This window comes from Salvelinus fontinalis, chromosome 1, assembly GCF_029448725.1.
Source record: "Salvelinus fontinalis isolate EN_2023a chromosome 1, ASM2944872v1, whole genome shotgun sequence".
In the NCBI taxonomy this organism is placed as follows: domain Eukaryota; kingdom Metazoa; phylum Chordata; class Actinopteri; order Salmoniformes; family Salmonidae; genus Salvelinus; species Salvelinus fontinalis.
This window is the reverse complement of record NC_074665.1, coordinates 63,254,326-63,279,136: the sequence shown is the minus strand read 5'-3', so window position 1 is coordinate 63,279,136 and position 24,811 is coordinate 63,254,326. Positions and strand designations below refer to the sequence as shown.

At 44.6% G+C, this 24,811-nt stretch overlaps 1 protein-coding gene across 5 annotated transcripts in view; it reads left to right on the top strand.

Moving 5' to 3' along the window:
* Positions 1–24,811, top strand: part of LOC129859561 (semaphorin-4G-like) — a 63,703-nt gene that overhangs the window by 17,130 nt on the left and 21,762 nt on the right. The window lies entirely within an intron of this gene.

The following is a 24,811-nucleotide window of genomic DNA, read 5'->3' as shown; positions in this document are numbered from 1 at the left end:
AGAATTACCCACCAAAAAAGGATCAAGCAGCGGTGTAACGGGAGAAAACAACAGGACCCACCTACACAGGATTTCTGGACATGGGAGGAAATACTGGACGGTAAAGGGCCATGGGCTCAACATGGAGAATATCGCCGCCCTCGTGAAGAGCTGGAGGCAGCTAAAGCCGAGAGGCAGCGGTATGAGGAGGGAGCACGGAAACAGGAGAAGGATCTGGGCTACACTACGTGGGAAGAGATCGACAGATGGGCGATCGACCCTAAGAGAGTGCCGGAGCCCGCCTGGGATTCTCTGGCGCAGTGCGAGGAGGGATACCGGCGAATGGAGGCAGCACGGCGAAACGGTAGGAAGCCCAAGAGACACCCCCAAAAAATTATTGGGGGGGGGGACATTTGGAGCAGTCGGCGAAGTTGAGGGGTGAGTCTGAGATTGTCGAGGATTTATTGGACAGATTGGAGGAGAGTGAACGAAGGGGAGATTATGAGACATTCAAGGAGTTGTTGACGAAATTGGAGGAGAGTGAAGAGAGAGCTGTTGATTTGGCAGAGTATGCATGGCATTCTCCCTGAGGATCGTGTTAGCTGTCCGATGCCACCTGTGTCAGTTCCTCGTACTCAGCCTGAAACTTGTGTTAAAGTTCCGGAAGATTTGATGCCGGCTATACACACCAGGTCTCCAGTACATCTTTACAACCCGGTGTGTCCTGTTCCTGCTTCTTGCACTCATCCTGAGATGCGTGTCCCCAGCCCGGTACCACCAGTTCCGGTACCACGCACTAGGTCTAATATGCGTCTTCAGAGCCCTGTACGCACTGTTCCTGCTCCACGCTCTAGCCCTATGGTGCGTGTCTCCAGTCCATTACCACCAGTACCGGCACCACGCACCAAGCCTCCTGTGCGTCTCCAGAGCCCTGTACGCACTGATCCTTCTCCCCGCACTCGCCCTGAGGTGCGTGCCCTCAGCCCGGTACCACCAGTCCCGGTACCACGCACCAGTCCTATAGTGCGCCTCGAGAACTCAGTGTGCCCTGTTGCTGCTCCCCGCACTAGCCCTGAGATGCGTGTCCCCAGTCCGGTACCACCAGTTCCGGCACCACGCACTAGGCCTAATGTGCGCCCCCAGGGTCCAGCATGACCTGTTCCTTCTCCCCGCACTAGCCTGAAGGTGCGTGTCTTTAGCCCGGTACCTCCAGTTCCGGCACCACGCACCAGGCCTACAGTGTGTCTCAGCCGGCCAGAGTCTGCCGTCTGCCCAACGGCGCCTGAACTACCCGTCTGCCCAACGGCGCCTGAACTGCACGTCTGCCCAACGGCGCCTGAACTGCCCGTCTGCCCAACGGCGCCTGAACTGCCCGTCTGCCCAACGGCGCCTGGACTGCCCGTCTGCCCAACGGCGCCTGAACTGCCCGTCTGCCCAACGGCGCCTGAACTGCCCGTCTGCCCAACGGCGCCTGAACTGCCCGTCTGCCCAACGGCGCCTGAACTGCCCGTCTGCCCAACGGCGCCTGAACTGCCCGTCTGCCCAACGGCGCCTGAACTGCCCGTCTGCCCAACGGCGCCTGAACTGCCCATCTGCCCAACGCCGCATGAACTGCCCGTCTGCCATGAGCCTTCAGAGCCGTCCGCCAGACAGGAGCCGCCAGAGCCGTCCGCCAGACAGGAGCGGCCAAAGCCTTCCGCCAGACAGGATCGGCCAGAGCCTTCCGCCAGACAGGATCGGCCAGAGCCTTCCGCCAGACAGGAGCCGCCAGAGCCTTCCGCCAGACAGGATCGGCCAGAGCCTTCCGCCAGACAGGATCGGCCAGAGCCTTCCGCCAGACAGGATCGGCCAGAGCCTTCCGCCAGACAGGATCGGCCAGAGCCTTCCGCCAGACAGGATCGGCCAGAGCCTTCCGCCAGACAGGATCGGCCAGAGCCTTCCGCCAGACAGGATCGGCCAGAGCCTTCCGCCAGACAGGATCGGCCAGAGCCTTCCGCCAGACAGGATCGGCCAGAGCCTTCCGCCAGACAGGATCGGCCAGAGCCTTCCGCCAGACAGGATCGGCCAGAGCCTTCCGCCAGACAGGATCGGCCAGAGCCTTCCGCCAGACAGGATCGGCCAGAGCCTTCCGCCAGACAGGATCGGCCAGAGCCTTCCGCCAGACAGGATCGGCCAGAGCTTTCCGCCAGACAGGATCGGCCAGAGCTTTCCGCCAGACAGGATCGGCCAGAGCCTTCCGCCAGACAGGATCGGCCAGAGCCTTCCGCCAGACAGGATCGGCCAGAGCCTTCCGCCAGACAGGATCGGCCAGAGCCTTCCGCCAGACAGGATCGGCCAGAGCCTTCCGCCAGACAGGATCGGCCAGAGCCTTCCGCCAGCCATGAGCGGCCAGATCCGTCCGCCAGCCATGAGCGGCCAGATCCGTCCGCCAGCCATGAGCGGCCAGATCCGTCCGCCAGCCATGAGCGGCCAGATCCGTCCGCCAGCCATGAGCGGCCAGATCCGTCAGCCAGCCATGAGCGGCCAGATCCGTCAGCCAGCCATGAGCGGCCAGATCCGTCAGCCAGCCATGAGCGGCCAGATCCGTCAGCCAGCCATGAGCGGCCAGATCCGTCAGCCAGCCATGAGCGGCCAGATCCGTCAGCCAGCCATGAGCGGCCAGATCCGTCAGCCAGCCATGAGCGGCCAGATCCGTCAGCCAGCCATGAGCGGCCAGATCCGTCAGCCAGCCATGAGCGGCCAGATCCGTCAGCCAGCCATGAGCGGCCAGATCCGTCAGCCAGCCATGAGCGGCCAGATCCGTCAGCCAGCCATGAGCGGCCAGATCCGTCAGCCAGCCATGAGCGGCCAGATCCGTCAGCCAGCCATGAGCGGCCAGATCCGTCAGCCAGCCATGAGCGGCCAGATCCGTCAGCCAGCCATGAGCGGCCAGATCCGTCAGCCAGCCATGAGCTGCAGTCCCTCAGTCCGGAGCTGCCGTCCCACAGTCCGGAGCTGCCGTCACTCAGTCCGGAGCTGCCGTCCCTCAGTCCGGAGCTGCCGTCCCTCAGTCCGGAGCTGCCGTCCCTCAGTCCGGAGCTGCCGTCCCTCAGTCCGGAGCTGCCCCCCCTCAGTCCGGAGCTGCCCCCCCTCAGTCCGGAGCTGCCCCCCCTCAGTCCGGAGCTACCCCCCCTCAGTCCGGAGCTACCCCCCCTCAGTCCGGAGCTACCCCCCCTCAGTCCGGAGCTACCCATCCGTCCTGTGGCGCCCTCTGGGATGGTCTTCAGTCCGGGACTTTCTACAATGGCCGCCGCTCCAGAGGCGCCACCAAAGCGGGTATTGACAATGGTGGAGTGGGGGCCTCGTCCCGAGCCGCCGCCATGATGGGGGGCCACCCCGGACCCTCCCCTTCTGTTTCAGGTTCTGCGGCCGGAGTCCGCATCTTTGGGGGGGGGGGTACTGTCACGCCCTGGCCTTAGTATTCTTTGTTTCATTTATTATTTTAGTTAGGTCAGGGTGTGACATGGGGAAGGTATGTGTTTTTTGTATTGTCTATGGTGGTTGTATGGTTTAGGGGGTTAAGTAGAGTAGATGGGTTAGTGTTCAGTGTAGGTGTCTAGGAAAGTCTATGGTTGCCTGAATTGGTTCTCAATCAGAGACAGCTGGTTATTGTTGTCTGATTGGGAGCCATATTTAAGGCAGCCATAGGCTTTAGCTGTTTGTGGGTAATTGTCTATGTTGAACGTTTGTAGCTTGTGTATGCACTTACGTTTGTAGCTTCACAGTCGTTTGTTGTTTTGTTTTGTAAAAGTGTTTGTTTCGTGTTTCGTCATCTTTAATAAAAGAAGATGTCTTCATATCCCGCTGCGCCTTGGTCCGCTTATTATGACGATCGTGACAACAACTTTTAGGGTCGCGGGAGGACAAAGCCAACTCAAACAGTATAGCAGAGCTGACTGTAACACCAAACTCGGAATTTGTCAAAGTGATTACAGAAAAGTTGATCAATATAATTGACGAGAAATTAAAGTTTTTTTCCGCCACCCTTGTTACAATTGAAACTAAGTTGGATGTTAATGTGAAGAGAATCGAGGAAGCAGAGAAGCGTATTTCCACTGCTGAGGACGCCGCCACCTTGCTAACTGTAAGCGTTACAACACTGACTGTAAGCGTTACAACACTGACTGTAAGCGTTACAACACTGACTGTAAGCCTTACAACACTGACTGTAAGCCTTACAACACTGACTGTAAGCCTTACAACACTGACTGTAAGCCTTACAACACTGACTGTAAGCCTTACAACACTGACTGTAAGCGTTACAACCCTGACTGTAAGCGTTACAACACTGACTGTAAGCGTTACAACACTGACTGTAAACCTTACAACACTGACTGTAAACCTTACAACACTGACTGTAAGCCTTACAACACTGACTGTAAGCCTCACAACACTGACTGTAAGCCTCACAACACTGACTGTAAGCCTCACAACACTGACTGTAAGCCTCACAACGCTGACTGTAAGCCTCACAACGCTGACTGTAAGCGTTACAACGCTGACTGTAAGCGTTACAACGCTGACTGTAAGCGTTACAACGCTGACTGTAAGCGTTACAACGCTGACTGTAAGCGTTACAACGCTGACTGTAAGCGTTACAACGCTGACTGTAAGCCTCACAACGCTGACTGTAAGCGTTACAACGCTGACTGTAAGCGTTACAACGCTGACTGTAAGCGTTACAACGCTGACTGTAAGCCTCACAACGCTGACTGTAAGCGTTACAACGCTGACTGTAAGCGTTACAACGCTGACTGTAAGCCTCACAACGCTGACTGTAAGCGTTACAACGCTGACTGTAAGCCTTACAACGCTGACTGTAAGCCTTACAACGCTGACTGTAAGCCTTACAACGCTGACTGTAAGCCTTACAACGCTGACTGTAAGCCTTACAACGCTGACTGTACGCGTTACAACGCTGACTGTACGCGTTACAACGCTGACTGTACGCCTTACAACGCTGACTGTAAGCCTTACAACGCTGACTGTAAGCCTTACAACGCTGACTGTAAGCCTTACAACGCTGACTGTAAGCCTTACAACGCTGACTGTAAGCCTTACAGCGCTGACTGTAAGCCTTACAGCGCTGACTGTAAGCCTTACAACGCTGACTGTAAGCCTTACAACGCTGACTGTAAGCCTCACAACACTGACTGTAAGCCTCACAACACTGACTGTAAGCCTCACAACACTGACTGTAAGCCTCACAACACTGACTGTAAGCCTCACAACACTGACTGTAAGCGTTACAACACTGACTGTGAGCTTTACAACACTGACTGTAAGCCTTACAACACTGACTGTAAGCCTTACAACACTGACTGTAAGCGTTACAACACTGACTGTAAGCGTTACAACACTGACTGTAAGCCTTACAACACTGACTGTAAGCCTTACAACACTGACTGTAAGCCTTACAACACTGACTGTAAGCGTTACAACACTGACTGTAAGCGTTACAACACTGACTGTAAGCCTCACAACACTGACTGTAAGCGTTACAACACGGACTGTAAGCCTCACAACACTGACTGTAAGCCTCACAACACTGACTGTAAGCCTCACAACACTGACTGTAAGCCTCACAACACTGACTGTAAGCGTTACAACACTGACTGTAAGCCTCACAACACTGACTGTAAGCCTCACAACACTGACTGTAAGCCTCACAACACTGACTGTGTGTAAGCAACCTTAAGCCTGACACAAAAGTGGCAGCTTATGACATTTGAATCACCAGAAGATGTACTCTGTCATTTGAATCACCAGAAGATGTACACTGGCATAATATGTGAATAGCCTACCACCTCCTATTGACTCAAATTACATTTGGTCTATGAACCATCACCAGGTAGTCTAATAGACAATGCTATAGAATATTTACTCTTCTCATTTGGTTTAAATCAACCTGCCTCTAAAGTAGGCCTACATGCCGGGGGATGCTTGGGAACAAATAGCCCACACCTTTTTATTTCTGAATCGGTCAGTGACGCAGGGGCAGGCATGCATGTTAGGGAGCGGACACACTACAGTCAAATGGATATAAAGCACTCACTGAAGGAAATGACAGTCATGACTAATGATGTAATGTCGTGAAGTATGCTGTACGACTACGCACTTCAACTGGATATGATTTATTGGCGAAATAGCCTAACGGTGACTATTGCATTCTGGTCACATGCTTCATGTCATTCAAATGGGACAATATTGGCAAACTGCATATACAGTACCAGTCAAAAGTTTGGACACACCTACTCATTCAAGGGTGTTTCTTTATTTTTACTATTTTATACATTGTAGAGACTTCAAAACTATGAAGTAACACTAATGGAATCATGTAGTAAACAAAAAAGTGTTAAACAAATCAAAATATATTTTATATTTGAGATTCTTTAAAATAGGAATGGGAAGTATGAGATTCAGAAAGGCTGTTTAAAACACCCAACCACCTCTTTAATCAAATCAAACTTTTATTTGTCATATGCGCCGAATACAACAAGTGTAGACCTTACCGTGAAATGCTTACTTACAAGCCCTTAACCAACAGTGCAGTTCAAGAAGAGTTTAGAAAATATTTACCAAATTAACTAAAGTAAAAAATAACGAGGTAATTTGTACATGTAGGTTGGGTTGAGGTGACTATGCATAGATAATAAACAGGTAGTAGCAGCAATGTACAAAACAAATGGGGGGGGGGTGTCAATGTAAATAGTCTGGTGGCCATTTTATTAATTGTTCAGCAGTCTTATGGCTTGGGGGTAGAAGCAGTTAAGGAGCCTTTTGGTCGCTTGCTTTGCGGTAGCAGAGAAAACAGTCTATGACTCTCTGACAATTTCATGGGCTTTCCTCTGACACCGCCTAATATATAGGTTCTGGATGGCAGGAATCTTGGCCCCAGTGATGTACTGGGCCGTATGCATTACCCTCTGTAGCGCCTTACAGTCAGATGCTGAGCAGTTGTCATACCAGGTGGTAATGCAACCGGTTCAGGATGCTCTCAATTGTGCAGCTGAAGAACTTTTTGAAGATCTGCCAAATCTTTTCAGTCTCCTGTGTTGAACGCTGAGCTGTAGTCAATGAATAGCATTCTTACATAGGTGTTCCTTTTGTCCAGGTGGGAAACGGCAGTGTGTAGTGCGTTTGAGATTGTGTCACCTGTGGATCTTTTGGGGCGGTATGCGAATTGGAGTGGGTCTAGGGTATCCGGGAGGATGCTGTTGTTGTGAGCCATGACCAGTCTTTGAAAGCACTTCATGGCTACCGACATGAGTGCTACGGGCGGTAATCATTTAGGCAGGTTACCTTCGCTTCCTTGGGCACACGGACTATGGTGGTCTGCTTGAAACATGTAGGTATTACAGACTCGGTCAGGGACAGGTTGAAAATGTCAGTGAAGACACTTGACAGTTGGTCTGCGCATGCTTTGAGAACACGTCCTGGTAATCCGTCTGGCCCCACGGATTTGTGAATGTTGACCTGTTTAAACTTCTTGCTCACATCGGCTACCGAGAGCGTTATCACACAGTCATCCAGAACAGCTGGTGCCCTCGTGCATGCTTCAGTGTTGCTTGGCTCGAAGCAAGTGTAAAAGGCAAATAGCTTGTCTGGTAGCTTGCGTCACAGGACAGCTCGCGTCCCTTTTTCATCTGTAATAGATTTCAAGCCCTGCCACATCTGACGAGTGTCAGAGCTGGTGTAGTAGGATTCAATCTTAATCCTGTATTGACTCTTTGCTTGTTTGATGGTTGGTCTGAGGGTGTAGCGGGATTTCTTATAAGAGTACAAGAGTCCGGATTAGTGTCCCGCTCCTTGAAAGCGGCAGCTATAGCCTTTAGCTCGATGCGGATGTTGCCTGTAATACATGGCTTCTGGTTGGGATATGTACGTACGGTCACTGTGGGGACAACATCATCGATGCACTTATTGATGAAGCCATTGACCGGTGGTATACTCCTCAATGCAATTGGATGAATCCCAGATCATATTCCAGTCTGTGCTAGCTTTGCACACTCTTGGCATTCTCTCAACCAGCTTCATGATGTAGTCACTTGGAATGCATTTCTATTAACAGGTGTGCCTTGTTAATGAGTTAGACCGCAGAGTGAAAGAAAAGCAGCCAACAAGTGCTCAGCATATGTGGGAACTTCAAGACGGTTGGAAAAGCATTCCAGGTGAAGCTGGTTGTGAGAATGCCAAGAGTGTGCAAAGTTCTCATTAAGGCAAATGGTGGCTACTTTGAAGAATCTAAAATATTAAATATATTTTTATTTGTTTAACATTTTTTTGGTTACTACATGATTCAATATGTGTTATTTCATAGTTTTGATGTCTTCATTATTATTCTATATTGTAGAACATTTTTAATATAAAGAAAATTAGTGAATAAGTAGGTGTGTACAAACCTTTGACTAGTACTGTTAATGTTTTGTGTGGATGAAAATTATATTTAACTTTTCATAGGTTCAACGTATGATGCTACTTTTATATTGAAGTGGGGTTTGTGGGTGCGCCCGTCTCTATGCCCATCGGGGCGGCCGGCCAGGCGGGGTCTTTCTCATCCTTGGAGAATCCCTTTGGACCCAGGGGGCAGGGGCCTCAGCCGACCAACGGCTCGAGGCGGGTGGGGTCGAGCGCACCTATGGTCAACAGTAGCCGATTGTACGGGTCTATTATGTTTTGGATTTTCATATTTATTGGGTGTCTGTCCGCTCTCAGGATAAAGGTTCCAAAGACCCCGCTCTTTTGTTTTTTTTACTCCCCATGGATGGTTCAATTTATTAGGACTATGTTTTTTATGTTGGAGCTGAGAGCTCAGAGGGATAAAATGACTTGAGCGGTCGGATGACAATCATAATATGGCCCGAATAATTAAGGTTGATAGATTAATGAGCCTCTATAGACTCGCCCTGGCTCTGACTGGGATTCAAATACGGAGAGGTTGTTCTGTTTGACTTTGCTGTCTATAATAGGAAGCAGAATGGGATTTGTTCTGACATTCGATTAAGAAGCCCTCTTCTTAAGTCTATTGTGTTCTTATTAAACTAGGAGCTTGTTTAATTGAGGGAAGTTTGTAATCATTCATTTTAATTTCTCCTTCCCAGCACTCTTATTATTATTATGACTTTATCATTAGTATTATTAGGTTATAATAATTAATTCAATATTAATTATCTTTGAGTTAATGGCTTTGCTGACCGAATGCACAATTGAATGCAATTTTAATTGCATTGATATCTACTTGCATTTGGGTAAAGGCCTCTTGGAAGGTAGACGGTACCAGGGTAGCTAATGGTAAAATCTTAACATTTATTTGGCCCAATGAAGATGCTCATAGGTGTCGATGACCTAGACCACGTTATTTATTTTCAGAAGCGGTCAAGACTCCACCTCCCCCGCAGCTTACCCTCCTTCAGTATCACATACTGATTATAATTTTCTCAGGTGTTTATATTTTGTTATGTAATTTTGGATGTATAAGTTTTATCTTAAGTCTTATCTTAAGAATTTATCTTAATGTTGGCCAAATATGTTAAATATTATCAGACGGGTTTTATTGCTCTTTCATCGCTTGTTGTGGATTCCGTAACAGCAGCAAACCCCCATGATTTTAAAGATACCTAATATTCTTTTGAAAGGAATTCATTCGCCTAAAAAAAGTATTGACTCAGCTTAAAAGAGAAAAGGTACAGATTGCTCTCCTACAGGACAGACATCTGACTGACTTGGAACATTAGAAATTAAAACGAGACTGTTTAGGCAAAGTGTTTTACTCATCCTATAATTCTAAAAGCAGAGGGGCTGTCATTCTTATTCACAAAAATCTCCCTTTTACACTGGAAAGTGAGCATAATCAACTGGGATCAATTTATGCACCTAATTTTTACCTAAATACCTTTATTGCAAAACTTGTAAATGATGCGGCTTCACTGGCGATACCATTTTGTAATTCAGGAGGAGAATATAATTGTCCATTGAACCCACTGGTCAATCAAAAATAATTTCTGTCTGCATGATGCCTGGAGGATTATGCATCCAAATGAGAAGGACTTTTCTTTTTATTCTGCCAGACAAATCAATTTCTAGAAATGATTACTTTCTAACTTCACAACTGGTTTTAGACTGAACCCAGTCTTGTGATATCAAAATCATGTGTTTGTTGGACCATTCCCAGGTCAGCATGGTCTTTTTCCCACCTGACAGGGAGCAATCTAACAGAAGGTAGCATTTAAACCCTATGCTATTTAACACCTGAATTCACTGTCCTTTTAAAGAATCAATGGAATCTCTATATGGAGAATAATGACACCCCTAACCTACCTCCTTCAATCATTTGGGAAGCAGGCAAGGCACTTATCAGAAGGAATATTATTTCCTATGTTGCAGCTAAAAGAAAGAAAACATTTGAACTACATTTGGACTTAGTTAAAAGTAAGGCAACTTGAAGATTAATTTAAAAGGACTTCTTCCAAACAGCTGTTCAAAGAATTACAAGCGGCAAGATCAGCATTAGACCAACTGTTTACAGACAAAGCAGAAGCATATATTTTCCAGGCTAGACACAGATTATATGAACATGGAAATAAACCAAGTTGACTCCTCTTAAGACTGCTAAAGAACAGAGGCTATACCCTCATTAAAGGATCAATCGGGGGTGGAACGAAAAACAAATAACATTATGAGGGACTAAAACCTGTAACTCTACTGCTCCGACTCCAGCAATAATCTGTCTGACATGCAATCCTTTCTGGACAAACTATCTCTACCAACATAACATGTGGGAAACAGAATTATTATGCAAGGAGATATCCAAAGAAGAAATACAAGAGGCGATTAAAACCCTTACAAATGGGAAATCGCCAGAACCTGATGGGTTTGGACCAGAGTTTTATAAGAATTGTCAATATTTCATAACGGAACCCCTTTTCAGAATGTATACAGACTCCGTTGCCAGGAGCAAGCTCCCTCCCACTTTAAAACATGCTAAAATTCTTATCATTCTTAAGAAAAATAAACCAGCCAAAGATTGCTCTAGCTATAGGTCTGTGTTCCTTATTAATGTGGACGGTAAGATCGTATCTAAGATCCTAGATAGGAGACTAGAAATATTTCTACCAACTTTAATAAAGCCGGACCCAACTGTTTTTATAATGCAAATGCATTCATTCACAAATGTCAGACATCTCCTCAGCATAATACAACCCTTTGAGCAATCACAACATAGAGACACTGCTCTATCATTGGATGCCAAGAAGGCATTTGAGTAGAATGGCCATACCAATTTAAAGTACTTTGAAGTGGGAGAGAATTTTGTTAACTGGATAAAGCTGATATACAATGCCCCGCAGGCCACTGTGATAACAAACGGAAAGCAGTCACCCACTTTTTCTTTCTGTGTAGAGGGACACGCCATGGTTGCCCACTGTCACCTCTGTTATTTGCCTTGGTATTAGAGCCCCTGTCAGAGGCTCTACATACCCAAGAAGGTCTTACAGGTGTCAAGATTGAAAAAAACAACATTATATCCAGGCTGTATCACAACCGGACGTGATTGGGAGTCCCATAGGGCGGCGCACAATTGGCCCAGTGTCGTCCGGGTTTGGCTGGGGTAGGCCGTCATTGTAAATAAGAATTTGTTCTTAACTGACGCGCCTAGTTAATAAAGGTTAAAAATATATATATAAAAAATATCTCTATATGCAATGATATTTTGCTATTAATTTCTAACCCAGAAACCTTTATTCTCATTCTTATTGACTTAATTAAGAGGTGTAGCTCCTTTTTCTGGCTACAAAATGTATTTTAATAAATCCGAAGCTATGCCCCTAGGGAGCTTGAGTGACAACACTTTGAATGAGTTTCCATTCAAATGCACAATTTTTCTTTTTTATCTAGGTATAAAAATGTTGAATTAACTTCACAACCTGTCTAACAGCAGCCGACCTGTCTAACAGCAGCTTTTAACCTGTACTTTGGGCAGTTAATGAAGACATAGATAGGTGGATGGACCCACCATCATAATGGATGGGTGGAATTAATCTGATTTTAAAATGAAGGTTTTCACCAGACTTTTGTTTCTCCAGATGATACCATTATATATAACACAAAATAATTTTAATGAGCTCAATAAATACCTCTCACACCTTATATGGCACAACACAGAAAAATACCAAGGTTGAAAATTAGTAGTGCAGCTGCCGTATAATTTAGGAGGCCTGGCACTACCTAATTTGTTATTTTATAACTGGGCATGTCGTGCTCGCATAAATGCAGAATGGCTCAGGATGAACATTGCTCTAATTGGGTCAGTAATGACTCCTGTTTCACATCTCCATACTCATTAATCGGTGTTATGACTGGTAATAGAAACTCAGTCAGCACAGAAGTGAAACATAACCCGATTCTTAACAGCACCTTGAAGATCTGGAGAGAGATTTGCAAACACCTTGGGAGAAAGGATTACTTTTCTGCTCTGACTCCCCTTATAAATAACAAGGTCTTTCCTCCTGGTATCTCTGATAGCATTTTCCACCTCTGGTACCAGAAAGGTAGAGATGCAATGTAAGATTATGCAAAGGGTTCATAGGACTCCCATTATATGTAATAAAATGAAAGCATAATTCTCTGATAGCAGTTGTAAGAAGGAAGAATGCACTCATGGCCATCTGTTTTGGATTTTCCCATTAATTAAAATGTTCTGAGAAAATGTCAAAACCGAGCTGGAGGGCAGGTTCATATGTCCTATAAGAATGGACCAATGGCTATTTGTACTACAGCCACACATTTTGCGACAGTGAAATTATTAATTGTATGTAACAAATGTTAATGAAATGAATGAGGAAAAAATATTAAAGCAATGAAAAATTAAGGGCAGAGAACTGAAAAGGAATGTATAATTCTTATTGTTTTTGTATGTTTATTTGTTTTGGTGTTTGTTGGTTATGATTTATGTTACCTTGTTTCATTTTGTAATTTAAATATATCTACATATGTACAATTTGTTTGACGTTGACCTGGAACAAGTAACATTGAATAATAATAATTATTGTTAATAAATAATAATAAGGATCACTACTTTATTTTAAGAATGTGAAATATCATAATAAAAGTACAGAGAATTATTTATTTCAGCTTTTATTTCTTTCATCACATTCCCAGTGGGTCAGAAGTTTACATACGTTTGACCCATGTTAAAGAATTTAAAGGCAATGCTACCAAATACTACTCCTAGTTTCGGTAGCCTTCCACAAGCTTCCCACAATACGTTGAGTGAATTTTGGCCCATTCCTTCTGACAGAGCTGGTGTAACTGAGTGAGGTTTATAGGCCTCCTTGCTCGCACATGCTTTTTCAGTTCTGCCCATACATTTTCTATGGGATTGAGGTCAGGGCTTTCTGATGGCCACTCCAATACCTTGACTTTGTTGTCCTTAAGCCATTTTGCCACAAATTTGGAAGTATGCTTGGGGTCATTGTCCATTTGGAAGACCCATTTGCGACCAAGCTTTAACTTCCTGACTGATGTCCTGAGATGTTGCTTCAGTATATCCACGTAATTTTCCATCCTCATGATGCCATATATTTTGTGAAGTGCACCAGTCCCTCTTGCAGCAAAACACCCCCACTACATGATGCTTCTCCCCCCATGCTTCACGGTTGGGATATTGTTCTTTGGCTTGCAAGCCTCCCCCTTTTTCCTCCAAACATAACGATGGTCATTATGGCCAAACAGTTCTATTTTTGTTATATCAGACCAGAGGAAATTTCTCCAAAAAGTATGAGCTTTGTCCCTGGCTTTTTTATGGCGGTTTTGGAGCAGTGGCTTCTTCCATGCTGAGCAGCCTTTCAGGTTATGTCGATATAGGATTCGTTTTTACTGTGGATATAGATACTTTTGTACCTGTGTCCTCCTGCAGCTTCACAAGGTCCTTTGCTGTTGTTCTGGGATTGATTTGCACTTTTCGCACCAAAGTACGATCATCTCTAGGAGACAGAACGCGTCTCCTTCCTGAGCGGTATGACGGCTGCGTGGTCCCATGTTGTTTATACTTGCATACGATTGTTTGTACAGATGAACGTGTTACCTTCAGGCATTTGGAAATTGCTCCCAAGAATGAACCAGACTTGTGGAGGTCTACAATTTTTCTGAGGACTTGGCTGATTTCTTTTGATTTTCCCATGATGTCAAGCAAAGAGGCACTGAGTTTGAAGGTAGACCTTGAAATACATCCACAGGTACACCTCCAATTGACTCAAATGATGTCAATTAGCATATCAGAAGCTTCTAAAGCCATGAAATCATTTTATGGAATTTTCCAAGCTGTTTCAGTCAACTTAGTGTATGTAAACTTCTGACCCACTGGAATTGTGATACAGTGAATTATAAGTTAAATAATCTGTCTGTAAACAATTGTTGGAAAAATTACTTGTCATGCACAAAGTAGATGTCCTAACCAACTTGCCAAAACTATAGTTTGTTGACAAGAAATTTGTGGAGTGGTTGAAAAATTAGTTTTAATGAATCTAACCTAAGTGTATGTAAACTTCCGACTTCAACTGTATATATTTATAAAAGAATACCTCATGATACGCTATAGACCATACTATTTACCAAGAGTTTTAATTTGTGTTTTTATTTTCCTTCATACTCTCTCCTGCCTTAGTGAGGCAAAATGCTAGGATTACCCTGACTGGTCTCTGCCTGGGGCCTCCAAATCACTAAGTCCGCCCCTAAACTCAGGCATTGTCTCTGCAACACACATTGTCCCCACTGCTAATGACAGGCAAGGTGTGTGTGTGTGAATGGCATTTTCTTTCACAATTCTGCTTACAGAAGATCTCACGATTCCAGGGGAGAGAATACGATAGGCTCGTAATACTGTCATCCAGAAGTAATTTAATATGGAACCCGTCCTTTGTGTCTGATTAATCGGAATGCTAGTCACTGGGAAGTAAAAAAACATGAAGAAAGATAGGATTTAAAACATAGTATAAGAAATTAAACACAGAAACTTGGCAGTTAGGCTGGTCTGAAGCCTAAAAAGAAAGTAAATTCACATGGGCATCACAAGACCAAACTTCGCCCATGCTCTACCAAGGTTTTCCAGCAACGTAGTATAATACATATAAAATGTATAAGCACAGGAGGTTGGTGGTACCTTAATTGGGGAGCAAGGGCTCGTGATAATGGCTGGAGCAGAGTAATGTAGAGTAAATGTAATTTCCATGTGTTTGATGCCATTCCATTCGCTCCGTTCCAACCATTAGTATGAGCCGTCCTCCCCTCAGCAGCCTCCACTGCATATACGGGTGGTTTTCCGGACACAGACTTATTTCACAGACCTATTTCTAAACTAACAAACAGGAGAGATTGTACCTTGGAAGTGCTTTTTAGTCCAGGGAAATCGGCCCATAGAGAGGCACTTGTTATTGATAAGGAGCTACACAGTACACTCTTTGTTTTAAAGGGGAAAAAAGTGATTATGAAGAGCCTAAAAGGAGAACCCTTTTTGGTTCCCTTTCCACATAGGGTTCTACAGTGCCTTGCAAAAGTATTCACCCCCCTTGGTGTTTTTCCTATTTTGTTGCATTACAACCTGTAATTTAAATAGATTTTTATTTTGATCTCATGTAATGGACATACACAAAATAGTAAAAAAGTTAAATGAAAAAAATAACTTGTTTCAAAATATTTGAAACAATTAAATAGGGAAAAGTGGTGCGTGCATATGTATTTACCTAAACAAGATCTGGTGCAACCAATTACCTTCAGAAGTCACATAATTAGTTAGATTGCACACAGGTGGACTTTATTTAAGTGTCACATGATCTGTCACATGACCTCAGTATATATACACCTGTTCTGAAAGTCCCCAGAGTCTGCCACCCCACTAAGCAAGGGGCACCACCAAGCAAGCGGCACCATGAAGACCAAGGACCTGTCCAAACAGGTCAGGGACAAAGTTGTGGAGATGTACAGATCAGGGTTGGGTTATAAAAAAATATCCAAAACTTTGAACATCCCAAGGAGCACCATTAAATCCAGTATTAAAAAATGGAAAGAATGTGGCACCACAACAAACCTGCCAAGAGAGGGCCGCCCACCAAAACTTATGGACCAGGCAAGGAGGGCATTAATCAGAGGCAACTAAGAGACCAAAGATAACCCTGAAGGAGCTGCAAAGCTCCACAGCGGAGATTGAATAAGCAAACATGTTTGGTGTTCGCCAAAAGGCATGTGGGAGACTCCCCAAACATAAGGAGGAAGGTACTCTGGTCAGATGAGACTAAAATTGAGCTTTTTGGCCATCAATGAAAACGCTATGTCTGGCACAAACCCAACACCTCTCATCCCCCCGAGAACACAATCCCTACAGTGAAGCATGGTGATAGCAGCATCATGCTGTGGGGATGTTTTTCATCGGCAGGGACTGAAACTGGTCAGAATTGAAGGAATGATGGATGGTGCTAAATACATGGAAATTCTTGAGGGAAACCTGTTTGTCTTCTAGAGAATTCAGACTGGGACAGAGGTTCACCTTCCAGCAGGACAATGACCCTAAGCATACTGCTAAGCAACACTTGAGTGGTTTAAGGGGAAACATTTAAATGTCTTGGAATGGCCTAGTCAAAACCCAGACCTCAATCCAATTGAGAATCTGTGGTATGATTTAAAGATTACTATACACCAGCGGATCCCATCCAACTTGAAGGAGCTGGAGCAGTTTTGCCTTGAAGAATGGACAAAAATCCCAGTGGCTAGATGGCCAAGCTTATAGAGACATACCCCAAGAGACTTGCAGCTGTAATTGCTGCAAAAGGTGGCTCCACAAAGTATTTTGGGGGCTGAATAGTTATGCACGCTCAAGTTTTCAGTTTTTTTGTCTTATTTGTTGTTTGTTTCACATTAAAAAATATTTAGCATTTTCAAAGTGGTAGGCATGTTGTGTAGATCAAATGATACAAACCCCACAAAAGTCCATTTTAATTCCAGGTTGTAAGGCAACAAAATAGGAAAAATGCCAAGGGGGGTGAATACTTTTGCAAGCCACTGTACATGAAAAGCAAAAGGATTATACCAGGTACAGATAATGGTTATTTTATGGGACAGCCAAAGAACCCTTTGGAACCTTTTTTCTAAGAGTGTACATTTATTGTTGATAATTAAGTGTGTGAGTGCTCAGCCACAGTTGCAGATAAGAATCTTCTTAATACAACTTACACAATATACCAGCTACTAGTACCTTCACGAGGTGAAGAAATCAGACATTTCTTGTCCACAAGTCTTCACTTTCCAGGAATCAGGATAGGAATGTTGATCTAGGATCAGATTCCCCCTGTCAATGTGATGTTCTTTGTTGTGAACAAAAGGCTAAACTAATCCTGAAAGAATTGCCACACTGGGGGAACCTTTCCAGTTCAAAAGGTTCCTTGAGCAACCCCTCTGAAAAGGGTCTTCAACGAATCCCTGTTGTAAAGGTATTATTTTTACATTTTTAATAATATTTGGTGGCAGCCTATCAGAAGGTGGCAGCCTATCAGAAGATTGGAGGTGTGACTTATTGGAGGTGTGGCTTTGTATATGTATTTTTGAACACCCGTTAGAGTAAATGTAATATCTGTTCATCATGTTAAGTTTGTACACTGCAAATTAACATGTCCCTTAAATATGTATGCATATTACATATTCTAATATACTATTAATTGTACTAACATTGCTGATTACATATAGTAATAGTGGTAACTATTCCAACTTAGTTTTTTTTGCACAGGCTTTTGAGGAACTCAGTGTTCAACCTTAACATGTGATGACAATACAACAGGAACAGATGAACCGGAATGACATTTACTCCCACGGGTGGCCTAAAAATATACATCTGAAAGCCACTTTCGTTTTGAATTTGAATGTTCTGGCATGTCAGCCTACAGGCCATTTGTTGGGAGAGTTGTCTGTCTGAAAAGGACCCTCCCCGGGAACATTTTGTTTTTCCCTTTTAGAATTTAACAAGACATTCTGTGTGGGAATCATGACCCTAGGCACCTGTTGGTCGGGTTTCCGAGACTAAGCCCAGCCTTCACAGTCTTTATCATTGAGTCTGCGCCTCAGGATTGTTTTTTTTAGGACTATCATTTCCTCCACCAGGCTAGATGGATGTCATACGGTACAATCTGTTTGTCTCCCCTCTTTCCGTAGGCCAAAGTTATTGGTTACACTCAAGGTTGTTTTTAATTATCTAAGTTTGTCAGTGTCATTTCGTTAATTTTTGTGGTATTAAAAATTATTCTAAATGTCTCCATGTAATGCATTTAGAAAAGCCAAACATTTTCCTGGACCTCCTAAAATAATTGACCCCTGGGGCTGAGCCTCGATTGTGCCTCTATTCAGAATGGTCTTTTTAAATTTGTGAGTTCAATTAACATATTAGGCTGCAGTGACTAGGACTACTATTACCGAATGTAGGCTAGAGAGCCTGCGGGTCCCGACAGAGATCATTGCGGCTTGGCCGCATGTTTCATGCTGCGGGCGGAAGCAGGTCGGTCAGACAGACACCTTTTTTTGTCCAGCTGATTTATTTGGAAATTGTCTTTCTGCTTTGTATGCTGTAGCCTAGGCCAACCAATTGTATTAATTGCACATCTGTCACATTATTCACCCTCATCATTGGCTCCATGTTCTGTAGTCTACATCTCCTCGCCTAGTTGGGCATGCGAGATCAAGATCAAGTGCACCTATGTGTGTGGTCTCAATACAATAGAGTAGGCTGCCTATGCATGGATGGAGAATCACGTGACAGTTATCTTTCCAAGGAAATTGACTTAAATATAATTAGTAGTGATGGGTCGTTTGCGAACGAGTCGGCTCTAAGAGCCGGCTCTTGTATGTGAACGTTGGGAGCCGGCTCGCATATCAGAAGAGCCGAATCTATTTATTAAAAATTAAAATTAAGATATGAATAATCAAAAGATTTACATGAATAGAATTAACTAATTCAAAGAACGAAAAAATAAATAAAATAATATAGGCCTAAATGCTCAAGCGCACACGCATTCGTTCTGACTATCTGCTCAGACTAACAGCCTCACCTGTTGTTCCTGTCAATCAGACACGCAGTGTCAACCAATGAACCAAAGATGCATGAGGGAGGACTGAGCCAAATCACTCAGTCACACACTTAGCAGCCGAGGAGCTAGAGAAAGGACAGCGGTGAAAACAACCGCTGGAAAATGAGTCGGCAGCACGGTAGCATTTGGATGCATTTTAATAATGTAGACAATGTTAGAGCACAGTGTAGAATTTGCCAAAACAAAATCTCATATAAAGCCGGGTCTAAGCACAACCTATACCGGCATATGCGAACTGTGCACCCAACTATGAAGCTAGCTGTAGCGGAGCTTCGAGAAACTAGAAGGGCGTGATAGTGGTGGAGCCAGCACCTCCACGCGTGGAGATGTATCCACTTAGTCAAGTAGACCTACTCCGCGACCCACAGCAACGCAGTCTTCTTTGGACCAGTTTATGCCAAAGTCTGTCTGTAGCAAAACAAGAACAAATTGATATTCAAATCAAGTTTATTTTATATAGCCCTTCGTACATCAGCTAATATCTCGAAGAGCTGTACAGAAACCCAGCCTAAAACCCCAAACAGCAAGCAATGCAGGTGTAGAAGCACGGTGGCTAGGAAAAACTCCCTAGAAAGGCCAAAACCTGGGAAGAAACCTAGAGAGGAACCAGGCTATGAGGGGTGGCCAGTCCTCTTCTGGCTGTGCCCGGTGGAGATTATAACAGAACATGGCCAAGATGTTCAAATGTTCATAAATGACCAGCATGGTCAAATAATAATAATCACAGTAGTTATCGAGGGTGGAGCAAGTCAGCACCTCAGGAGTAAATGTCAGTTGGCTTTTCATAGCCGATCATTAAGAGTATCTCTACCGCTCCTGCGGTCTCTAGAGAGTTGAAAACAGCAGGTCTGGGACAGGTAGCACGTCCGGTGGACAGGTCAGGGTTCCATAGCCGCAGGCAGAACAGTTGAAACTGGAACAGCAGCAAGGCCCGGTGGACTGGGGACAGCAAGGAGTCATCATGCCCGGTAGTCCTGACGCATGGTCCTAGGGCTCAGGTCCTCCGATAGAGAGAGAGAGGGAATTAGAGAGAGCATACTTAAATTCACACAGGACACCGGATAAGACAGAAGTACTCCAGATATAACCAACTGACCCTAGCCCCCCGACACATAAACTACTGCAGCATAAATACTGGAGGCTGAGACAGGAGGGGTCAGGAGACACAGTGGCCCCATCCGATGATACAGGGCCAGGGCCAAACAGGAAGGATATAACCCCACCCACTTTGCCAAAGCACAGCCCCCGCACCACTAGAGGGATAACTTCAACCACCAACTTACAATCCTGAGACAAGGCCGAGTATAGCCCACAAAGATCTCCACCACAGCACAAACCAAGGGGGGGGGGGGGGGGGGCAACTCAGACAGGAAGATCACGTCAGTAACTCAACCCACTCAAGTGACGCATGAAAGAGCACCAGTAAGCCAGTGACTCAGCCCCTGTAATAGGGTTAGATGCAGAGAATCCCAGTGGAGAGAGGGAAACCGTCCAGGCAGAGACAGCAAGGGCGTTTCGTTGCTCCAGAGCCTTTCCGTTCACCTTCACACTCCTGGGCCAGACTACACTCAATCATATGACCTACTGAAGAGATAAGTCTTCAGTAAAGACTTAAAGGTTGAGACCGAGTCTGCGTCTCTCACATGGATAGGCAGACCATTCCATAAAAATGGAGATCTATAGGAGAAAGCCCTGCCTCTAGCTGTTTGCTTAGAAATTCTAGGGACAATTAGGAGGCCTGCGTCTTGTGACCGTAGCGTACGTGTAGGTATGTACGGCAGGACCAACTCTGAAAGATAGGTAGGAGCAAGCCCATGTAACGCTTAATATGTTAACAGTAAAACCTTAAAATCAGCCCTTGCCTTAACAGGAAGCCAGTGTAGGGAAGCTAGCACTGGAGTAATATGATCAAATTTCTTGGTTCTAGTCAGGATTCTAGCAGCCGTATTTAGCACTAACTGAAGTTTATTTAGTGCTTTATCCGGGTAGCCGGAAAGTAAAGCATTGCAGTAGTCTAACCTAGAAGTAACAAAAGCATGGATTAATTTTTCTGCATAATTGTTGGACAAAAAAAATCTGATTTTTGCAATGTTACGTAGATGGAAAAAAGCTGTCCTTGAAACAGTCTTGATATGTTCGTCAAAAGAGAGATCAGGGTCCAGAGTAACGCCGAGGTCCTTCACAGTTTTATTTGAGACGACTTTACAACCATCAAGATTAATTGTCAGATTTAACAGAAGATCTCTTTGTTTCTTGGGACCTAGAACAAGCATCTCTGTTTTGTCCGAGTTTAAAAGTAGAAAGTTTTCAGCCATCCACTTCCTTATGTCTGAAACACAGGCTTCTAGCCAGGGCAATTTTGGGGCTTCACCATGTTTCATTGAAAAGTACAGCTGTGTGTCATCCGCATAGCAGTGAAAGTGAACATTGTGTTTTCGAATGACATCCCTAAGAGGTAAAATATATAGTGGAAACAATAGTGGTCCTAAAACGGAACCTTGAGGAACACCGAAATGTACAGTTGATTTATCAGAGGACAAACCATTCACAGAGACAAACTGATATCTTTCCGACAGATAAGATCTAAACCAGGCCAGAACTTGTCCGTGTAGACCAATTTGGGTTTCCAGTCTCTCCAAAAGAATGTGGTGATCGATGGTATCAAAGGCAGCACTAAGGTCTAGTAGCACGAGGACAGATGCAGAGCCTCGGTCTGACGCCATTAAAAGGTCATTTACCACCTTCACAAGTGCAGTCTCAGTGCTATGATGGGGTCTAAAACCAGACTGAAGCATTTCGTATACATTGTTTGTCTTCAGGAAGGCAGTGAGTTGCTGCGCAACAGCTTTTTCTAAAGAATTTGAGAGGAATGGAAGATTCGATATAGGCCGATAGTTTTTTATATTTTCTGGGTCAAGGTTTGGCTTTTTCAAGAGATGCTTTATTACTGCCACTTTTAGTGAGTTTGGTACACATCCGGTGGATAGAGAGCCGTTTATTATGTTCAACATAGGAGGGCCAAGCACATGAAGCAGCTCTTTCAGTAGTTTAGTTGGAGTAGGATCCAGTATGCAGCTTGAAGGTTTAGAGGCCATTATTATTTTCATCATTGTGTCAAGAGATATAGTACTAAAACACTTGAGTGTCTCCCTTGATCCTAGGTCCTGGCAGAGTTGTGCAGACTCAGGACAGCTGAGCTTTGGAGGAATACGCAGATTTAAAGAGGAGTCCGTAATTTGCTTTTTAATGATCATGATCTTTTCCTCAAAGAAGTTCATGAATTTATTACTGCTGAAGTGAAAGCAATCCTCACTTGGGGAATGCTGCTTTTTAGTTAGCTATGCAACGGTATCAAAAATACATTTTGGATTGTTCTTATTTTCCTCAATTAAGTTGGAAAAGTAGGATGATCGAGCATCAGTGAGGGCTCTTCGATACTGCACGGTACCGTCTTTCCAAGCTAGTCGGGAGACCTCCAGTTTGGTGTGGCACCATTTCCGTTCCAATTTTCTGGAAGCTTGCTTCAGAGCTCGGGTATTTTCTGTATACCAGGGAGCTAGTTTCTTATGACAAATGTTTTAATTTTTAGGGGTGCAACTGCATCTAGGGTATTGCGCAAGGTTAAATTGAGTTCCTCAGTTAGGTGGTTAACTGATTTTTGTCCTCTGAAGTCCCTAGGCAGAAGGAGTCTGGAAGGGCATCAAGGAATCTTTGTGTTGTCTGAGAATTTATAGCACGACTTTTGATGCTCCTTGGTTGGGGACTGAGCAGATTATTTGTTGCGATTGCAAACGTAATAAAATGGTGGTCCGATAGTCCAGGATTATGAGGAAAAACATTAAGATCTACAACATTTATTCCATGGGACAAAACTAGGTCCAGAGTATATATTGCGTTGGCTAAAATGATTGCCACCGATTTCTAGCTATTTTCGATCGTGGAGGACAGAGATTTTAGAAATTATAGCAATAGTCTAAATCCAATCTACACAATTCCAAGCAGGAAAACCCTTTTAAAATCACTTATTCCACAACTGTACGAGAGCACAGAGGCTTCAGTGTGGGAAAGAGTCCAAAAAGCTACTGCAGTTTGCCTTACCACTGACTGCTGGACATCAAGGGTAACCACTTCTTACATGTCGGTTACATGTCACTTCGTTGAAGATTTTTCGATGTCTAGCTGTCTTCTGGACTGCTTTGAGTTCAGCGACAGACACACCTCAGAGACCTTGGCAGAGGAACTGTTGAGAGTGGCCAGAGAATGGCAAGTAGATGGAAAAGTGGTCTGTTGTTTTAGCGACAATGCAGCTAACATAACCAAAGCCATGAACATTTTACAATGGACCCATCATCCATGTCCTGCCCACACAATCAACCTGATTGTAAGAGATGCTCTGAAGGTGATGAAGCCCACTGTGGAAAAAAGTGAAAGCAGCTGTGGAATACTTCCACAGGAGCACTGTAGGTGCCGAAAAACTAAAGTCTACACAACGCCAGATGGGGATGCCTAAGCTGAGGCCTAAACAAGACTCCACTACAAGGTGGAATTCAACATGTTATATGTTGAAGTGGTTTCTTGAGTCAAGGATGCCATCATCTCTACCCTGGACATTGTCAATGCACCTATTGATGCTCTGACCAAAGAGGAATTGGAAGTGGTGGAGGAGGTGTGCAGAGTTCTGGAACCCTTTGAGCAGGTCACTGTGGATAGAGGTACAGTAAGCAGTTATTACTACATCATTGTTTAATCCAGTATTATAAATGTATATGAGCAGTAGATGAGGATGTATTATCAGTAGACAAAATATGAACCTGAACTAATAAGTTACTGTTCTCTCTTTTCAGCTATGTGACAGCCTCAAAAATGATACTCCTGTATAAGGGTCTGCAGCAAATCACAGCCAGCCGCCAGAGGCAAGCAAATGTAACCACAGGACATGTGACAGAGTTGATGGAGACCCTATGTTCATCAATGGACAGAAAGTTCCACAGAATGGAATATAATCACGTGCTATCAGAAACCGCTGCAATTGACCCCAGGTTTAAGAAGTTAGCCTTCAGTGATGCTAGAGCAATTGATGAGGCTCTTCAAAGAATAACCTCAGCAGCAGGGAGGGACAGCCCCAGCAGTCAGCTGGCTCAGGCACCAGGGCAACAGGAAGAAGAGGGATCAGATGGAGCAGAAGCACCAGCAGTAGTGCCACAAATGTCTGCTGTTTGGATGTTGTTTGACGACAGAGCAACTGGAGATGCAGCACGAAGGAATCCCTCAACAGAAGTCATAATGGAGGTCCGATCCTATTTGGAGGAGCTCCTCCAAAAGAAGAACAAGGCCTCTGTCTACCCACGGCTTACTGAAGTCATTACAGGGAGACTGCATAGTGGCCACATCCATTCCCTCTGAGAGGCTCTTCTTGAAAACGGGACAGATAATTACTGACAGAAGAAACCTCAAGTGAGGCAGCTTGCATTTCTGAATGCAAATCTCTCATAAAAGCAAAATATGGTCAGCATTGCTGTGTGCTGCTGGTTATAACATGGCACTAAAGAAGAGAGAGAAAAGAGGGACCAGTTTAATGTTTTAAGTGGGATGCTGCAGTTTTGCACATGTTTTATATTTATTTGATATGGTGCAATATTCTATTATGTTGTTCAGATTCTATTAGTTTTGAATTG